An 8,327-nucleotide genomic window follows, 5' to 3' on the forward strand; every position below is an offset into this window, starting at 1 on the left:
TTTAAAATTATCGCAAACAAGCAGAAATATCGCAAAGATGCGGAAGTTTTTTTCCGGCATGTTCGCGAGATTTTCTGCATGGTTGCGGGTCGCCAACTTACCCATGTGGTTGCTTGCGGGCGCGGCCATCTTGTTTTGAGTTGTTCTCGCGGTGCATGATCGCGAGAAGAAAGACGTGATCGCGCGACGCATGACGTCACTGCGGGCGCGAACTGTCGCGAGACAGCGCAAATGGCTAAAAACAATACAACATCTCATGGAGAACGCGACCGGATCAAGAAAACTTGTCGGCGAACGCAGGGATTCAGGTAAGGCGATCGCGCGCGCGCGAGAATGTATCATTTTACAGCGCGAGCAAGAAACAAATTATCGCCAAGCTGCGGAAACCGGAATTTTTGACATTTTCGCGCTCTCCGCGGAACGCAAAAATGTCAAATTATCGCAATTTCCGCGAACGGAACGAAATTTTTGCCCAGGCCTAGTGGTGACATAATCTTCGTGGTTGAGGCTTTCTGTTTAGAAGTCTTTTATTGTTGGCTCAGTTTTCCAGCTGTGAATGCTAACACAGGAACATTTCATGAATAGACTAACCTTGCAGCATTTCAACAATGCCGAGCATATCAGCGCTTAGAAATTCCACTTTCACATTGGGAACATCATAATTGGTTCAGAGGCACCATGATACATGTACTTGGTCATGTCCAATCGGGTCCCCTTAGTAATGAGGGGGCCACCTGGACAGCATTAGCTGGTTATACACCATTCCCTTGTTTAGAAAATCTCAATGCTAATGAGCTAGTGCAGTTATACAATGGAATAGTTTGACTATATAGATGCTTAACTCAGTTTGTTTCATGCACCTTGATGGCTGTCCTAGCAAGGGCAGGCCTAGCAGGGCAACCGCAGTTGCCTGCAGAACCAACAATAAGTTCTGTAATTATTTATTCAATTATAGGTAAAATTCCCACAATTCGTGAGGAATTCCTTTTTAGATATCCCAAAAAATAGATCATATTGAAGCAGTGTTGCCCCTTACTGGACTACAGGACAAGCAAAAAATATTGACTATGTGCTTACCCAATGGGATGGTCCTTCAAATAGTTGACTGTAACACTTGGGGCACAGTCTTTGCCGCTGTCTATACCATTACATATGGCACTACACACATGTCAGTTAAAACAAATACAGAACTAACACGGGGCAGCTGCCACCCAAGATTTGGAGATGAAGTTAATGGGAAATGTTCCCCTGGTTTCCACAACGATTCTGTCTAACATTAAAGACGAAACAGCTTCTCTGGCTATATGACAGCGGCACATGAAGGTTGCACCAGTCAACAGGAACGTGAGATACCTTTAATTATTACTGAAGTATATACCTCTATAGGACGGAATATTTGGGAACCAGGTCCAGTAAACCGCAACTAGGCAAACCTGGCTCCAACAAGGACACTGCCAAGCAGAACCTGGAGTTTGTTAAAAAACAATGGGAGAAACCCAAACCTTAGGAAAAGGCCAGGTCTGGAGGAGGTTCTCTGCATCTGGAGCCCTCTGACACACTCTACAATTTGTGTGATCGCACACAATTGAAACATCTAATAGGTATCAGCTTTCTGATACTCGTCCTTTTCGTTCCTTTCACGACTCATCTGAGAAACACTATGAGAGAGGAAGATAGTTCTGAACGCAGACAATTAGAGTACATGAAACCAAAAAAGGACTCACACTGCTTGTCTGACATGAAGATAAAGATGAAGGAGAAACCTCCTCAATTTAAGCACCAATTTCTAAAAAAGAAAGTTGCGTCTTTAACTCTGAAGTACACCACAAACAATGAGCACTCTCCTCCTGAACAGGAGGTGGGTGGTGACTCTCCTCGACAGCACAGCAGAGATCACTATAGTGCGCCGGAATCTCCAAGAGTTTCTGGCAGGTTAAGCAACTGATCAATATGTAACAGTTGAAACACCAGACAGACACGTAGCCACTCTAGACAGATTACATGAATTGGACATTCAAATTGACGGTGACATATGGCCCACTATTCGAGTAATATTCTGGGAAAATGGAACATTATCATATGACATTCTCTTAGCAGAGGTCGATTGGCCCCCATAGTTTATATGAACTTCCCAACAAGGTGAAGATGTTATTATACTATCAGCATTTTCTGTGCTTGTCCTTAATGAGGTCAAACAAGCATATGCCGCAGAATGGGCTCTTGCATTAACCCCAGCTTTATATTGCAATCATGTCGGCTGAGATAAGGATTCGCCTTACCATATAATACCCATTAGGCCCAGCCCATAAGTTGAACATCAATACCCCACAAAACAGGATGCTAAGGCACCTGCTAGAGACATAATCTCTCAATTAGAGTACCAGGGAGTAGTTGAACCCTGTCTCTCTCAAATGTCCTGTCTTAAAACTGGATCTTTCATATCGTATTGTCTTAGACTATAGACATTTAAATAGTCATACAAGCACATTTACAATACAAAATACACAATAGTACAGCACTTATAAATAATATAGTCCGTAAAAAAATACAAAAAAACTTGGATATTTTTTCCTGCCAAAATGCCCTAACTATGATGCCGGTCGGAAGAGTGTCCGACCGGCATTGTTGCAGTAATGGGACTGGCCGACAGGTAGTCGGTAATCCTGACCATCTAATTAGGGTCCAACTGCCGTAGAGGCGTTCGGAAGCATTCCTCTTTGAATTGAGGCTTGTGCCGTGGCCCAGAAAAGGGCCGCAGCATAAGCCACAATGCCAATAGACATGCTTTTAAACATCCCTGCACCCTGTGGCAGGCGCCTCATGGTGCCTGCCACATGGGCCATGTTTGAGGGTGCACCTGTGGTTCACCCCCGGCCTCAGAGCGGAGGCCGCAGAGGGATGGTGGCCTTGCTAGGGGCCCCCCAAAGTCAGTTTCCGACGGCCGTTCAATAGCGGTTGGACCACCATTGAAAGGCCATCGGAAAAGGCCATTGTAATCCCTACAGCGGTGCCCGAGCAGACACCGCCCCCATTGTAGGGATTCCAATCTGACCTCAGGGCCGACAGGCTCATTGAGCCTGTTGGAATTTCAGCGGTCTTTCTCTCAGACATGCAGTTGGGCCAACCGCATTGTAGTGCAGCTGTTTGACCGCTGCTTCGGATATCGGTGGGAGCGACACCGACGTGCCATCAGTGTTCGTCCCGCCGACATCCTAATGAGCCCCATAGTGCCTGAAACCAGGGATTGGATTGCCTTTTTGGCACTGGGCTTTCAATGTTGTTTTTCTCTACTTCCCATGGGGTATAAGAATAGTCCAGGACTGTTTATTGCCCACATCAAGTTAATCCTACATGATATTGACCCAGACGCATTGCCCTATGTAGATAATATCTACTTGACAGACGATGAGTTAAACACACATTTGACCAGAGTAGATCACATTATAGTGGGATTTACCAAATCTGGCTACAAGTTCTATTTTAAGAAATCTAATATAGCATTTCTAAGTGTCCTTTTTCTAGGATATAAATGTACCCATGAGGGAAAAAGCCTTACACCACACTTCCTTAAGAAGTGTGCTTTACTTTAACCACCAAACACCCTTAGGAAACTACAATCCTTATTAGGATTCCTTAATTTTGGCACAACATACATGTCAGATTATGCACAACACATTAAATCATTATAGAAATTAATTCAACCCTATTTTCCCAGTTCTAATTGGACATCAGAACATACACACATAATCAGATCATTACAATCTAACTTGCTTGCAACGCATCACTTACATACACATGTAAATAATACAAACCTGGTCATCCGTGTAGTTGTGGGTGTCACTGGCTTTACACATATCACCTTTAATGAAGGTGAAACAGTGCAGATTTCATATACATCACATTGATTTTCCAATGTTGAGATGCGTTTTGCATCCACAGAAAAATTCTGACTGCTATACTAAAAGAAAGACCACTTGCACAAGAGAAATGCATCATTGTTGTTCCTCTCATTCCAGCCTTTGAGGCTGTCACAACAGTCAATGTTACTAATGCTAAAGCTCTCCATTCTACAAGAACTAGGTTGACTTCTTGCACTAGAACATATGGATCTTGAATTCCGAACACTCATAGTGTGTGATTCGTATTATTGTGTCTTTTAGTGACAATATGCACTATTGGCACCAAAATGGAGTCAAATAATCTAAAAGCAACACTATAAAGCATAAATTGCTTTAGGTAAAAGTGGCAGACCTACAAGATAGGTTGTCATGGATTGATGTCATTTATACATTGACTCATCAGCCTGTGAGACCACATGTTGTAGGGAATTCCTTGGCTGAGAAAGTGGCCAAATGTACAGCTGCAACTGTTGCGGTGATTACTCATTCTCATACGAGGGCAGATAAAGATATATTAGCTGCAGTGACTGCTCACGTGACGGAAGTCCTTTGCCTAAAGGCTTTCCAGCTAAATAGATGTACCATTTAAGTGAACAAAGAGTTCCTTCTGTTCCTATTCCAGGGGTTGGCAATTGTTTCATTCCCAACCAAGACCGCAGGCTAGCCTTAGTGATAGCTGCACATGAAGGTGCTGCTTCTGCTCATGCCGGTGTGGCAGACACAATTGTGTTGCTATTGCAATATTATTGGTCGCATTGCTTATATGAACAGGCCAATAAATATATCCTTTGTTTAGAAATTTGTCAGCAAATTAAAAGTTCCACAGTGGCATGCCCACCGGAGACACACCTGTTGATTTCAAACAAGCCTTTCGGTAAAATGTATTTGGACCATTGTGACTCTCCTAATTTGGATGGAGCATCTACATTTATCCTACTAGCAGTTGATTGCTGCTCAATGTTCCTTTGGGTGTGGCCCCAGTCTTCAGATGATGCTTGCACTGTTATTAAAGATTTGCAAGTCTTTATCAGAACACGTGCATGCACCAAATTCCACTCAGACCAGGGCCCTGCTTTAACCTCAAAAGCATATAAGGATACTATGGCTTCCCTGGGTGTAGAGGTGCGTTATTCTTCTCCATACCATCCTGATGGAAATTCAGTGGTGGAGAGGATGAACTGTGACTTAAAGCAATCCTTAACCACACGAGTAATAGGTACAGGGCGTAGTTGGATCATTCACCCATACGAGGTGCAAAGGCATTTAATAATCTCTCTAAACAATCTCTGGGTGGCAGAATCCCATACGAGGTCCTCTGTTGCATCAAAATGTATGTTCCCAACCTTGACGGTCCAGACATTGTGGCAGTGGCCATACCCTCTGACATAAATGATCATTGTGCTTACAGGATTTACAAAACATCCGCAAAGGCCAATCCAAAGAGCAGCTGAGCAGCTGAAGACGTCTGGCTCTACTGGAATCAAAGAGCAGACATCACTTTTTGCCTGGATACCACGAACTGGGGTTCTCATTTGGGAAAATATTGCAGTAAAGAAGGCATTTGGTCCACCATACCACCCATGTCAGTCCTTGGCATTCAAGGTACAAGAATTGTAATGTTGCTACTGCTTGCTGGTTTTAAAGACAATCGTTTTGTCTCCATTGATCACAAGTTCCATCATGTGGCCGACTCTAAACAGTAGCCAACAAGGAGTCCTTGGTAGTTCTTTAACTCCCCTCGCTGCCATACAGGAAATTCCTCTGCAGCTTGTGATCTTCGTCAAAGCTGTTTCTCCCCAGCTGGGGAAGGGGGCGAAGAATGAACTTCAGTTGCTTCCTAATACCACTATAAATGTCAGCCATATGACGGACATGAGTGCTGTACTTATTACTGCGTCTCCTGCAGATGATATTGTTTATACTGATCTGCAACTAGTGGACTCTACCGGTTCTCTTACTTCACCTATAGCTCCTGTTTTTCAACAAATGGTTTCTGGCTATTGGGATCAGATGAGTTCTCATTTGACTCTTTTGACAGTTCCACCTAAACTCTGCCTACACAGGCCTGTGTTTCCTTTTTATGGCTGAAACACACCTATCTGGTCCCTCGTTGGATATATGTTTGGATGACTCTTTCCTTGAATTTTCTATTTCTTTGGATTGGATTTGTGACTGTTTTCTTCTTGCTGATCAATGGCCATTATCTTCCAGATTGCTCTGCCACAGAACTGGTGGATGAGGTGTTGACACCTCACTCATCTTCTCATAAACGGAAAAGAGACTTGTCTCTTGTAAACATTTCAGCTGTCCCAGTAACAGATGGAATTGTTTGGGATAAGGTCCCCTATGATATATTTGGCCTTACAGAAATATTGCACATTCCTTATGTCATTAAAGGCTCTATGGACGATGTTATTGTACCTGGGTTACATTCTGATGATTGGGATGTATCATGATACCGTAAACTCCATGCTCTCAGAGTTGGAATATTACACTCATTTTGAAAGTGAGGGCCTGTATCTAAATTCTGCTAATTATGGTGAAATGTTCTGTTATCATCATTATGGACACTACTAGTTACATTGAGCCAGTGTTGAACGTACAATTTGCAATTACACACAAAGGGAACACTGTACAAACCCCACCACACAGAAGCTCAAAAGCATATCGAGATAAATTCACATGTTTTTCGGGACATGAAGCATTAGACCTGAAATTCTTTTATTTTAAACTTGTCTATATACTGGCAAAGACATACATGCTGACACAACTATGCTAAGGTATACAGATTTGTTTGTCAAATAATTATCCTTAAAAGGATATGAGTGCTGGAAGGAGACCATTGACATGAAATCAATTTGAGGTACCAAACTTTGGCATGTTCAGGGAACAGACACTTTATTTAGAGTCTGTTTAATTCCAACACAAATGATTTTTCTAAATGACACAGTTCAACAGACTACTTGTCTGGGATTTGCTAAAATTAAAGATAAGAATTCTCCCAACATTCCTTCCATTGCCCCAGTTGATGATTGGCAACCTTTAACACATTATACTGAAGGAAAGCTCAATAATATGGTGCAAAATGGTACATTTAACACCACACTTTCAGATCCAAATGGGTGGTTATTGCAGTCAGGGGTCACAAATGGTTATTATGCTTGTTTTTTTTAAATTTCACACCAAGGTTTAAGGCAATCAGACCCAACTCTTGTTATTCCCATTCTCAACACTCATGGATAGTCACCACCTACTTGGTAGGGAAATTCTGCCAACAATGGTAGGAACATTCCACACTATCTGCAGTAAAACACTATCTTACCCTTCTGTCCGAAGAAATGGACCTATCTGATTGTTTGTTGGGTCTCAAGTCCCTGTGTTCTAAAAGATTCATTTGTGCAGCTTACAATGAAATTTGGAAATTGTCACAAATGGAAGCAGCTACATATTTAAGGCTAATCTATCAAGATATTTTGGATAAAGTACTTGCTTTTGTTGATAATTGCATTAATACATTATCTTCTTGCATTTACAGTTTGAATAACATAATGTTGTCTGTTATTTATATTATTAACAAAAAATTGAATCCTCATGTAACTAAACTGGTGCTATGTAAAGCGCTCTGATACCCGATACCGGGTCAAGTTCGCACTATATTAAACTCCATAAAAAAAAATGCAAGATTATATGTCTTTATTATACCATGGACACAGCAGTGTGACTTATCCATCAGCCACTCACTTGATTGTAAACATGTTATAATTCACGGGGCATGTAACACTTTGGTAGTTAATCTGGCCTATTTTCTAAAAGGAATACCAGCCCCTTCAATTCTCCCCCTCCTTACTGTCCTTTCCAATGGAAGTTATTTAATGTTAAGCGATCAAGACTGTTGTGGAATGAAGACGGGGATCCCATGAGTCCTGTTTGTTTCCCAGATACTGACCGGCTGCAATAACATGCTCTTCCCACCTACACATGTGGTTTCTCATAGTTCGTTGCGGCCTTCAATTCCAACTTTGAAGGCAGACTTTAACAAGCTAAGCTGACTCAAAGCCGTATTGTTTCAAAAAGATGTGGCATTAACTTCTACCCAAGAAACCTTTAAACCTCAGGTTGCAAGGACGTCAAGTGAAATACAGTCACTTTTAAGCACAAATCTCCCACAGCATTTTGGTGAGCTTGTGCATCACATATTTAATGCTTCAAATACTGCCTGTATGTCACACCTTTTGAATACAATTGGGACTGGCTTAGTCAGTACCTTCCAGAAAATCTTTGGAGTAATGCCGGCATTCATACATTCCCTGTTTTCGAGTATTTTTAGGGGCATACCTTTGTTGTTATTCCTCCTTTGCGGCATTTTGGTCTTATTTTTGTTACTCCTCAATGAATTCCCTATTTCAAAGCCTACTGATAATGGAACTA

At 42.0% G+C, this 8,327-nt stretch overlaps 1 pseudogene; it reads left to right on the forward strand.

The window, feature by feature from the left end:
- The first annotated feature begins 1,660 nt into the window (after positions 1-1,660).
- Positions 1,661-6,575, forward strand: LOC146811061 (uncharacterized; annotated as a pseudogene).
- Positions 6,576-8,327: the final 1,752 nt, after the last annotated feature.

The sequence above is a fragment of the Triturus cristatus genome, chromosome 7 (genome assembly GCF_964204655.1).
Source record: "Triturus cristatus chromosome 7, aTriCri1.1, whole genome shotgun sequence".
NCBI lineage: Eukaryota > Metazoa > Chordata > Amphibia > Caudata > Salamandridae > Triturus > Triturus cristatus.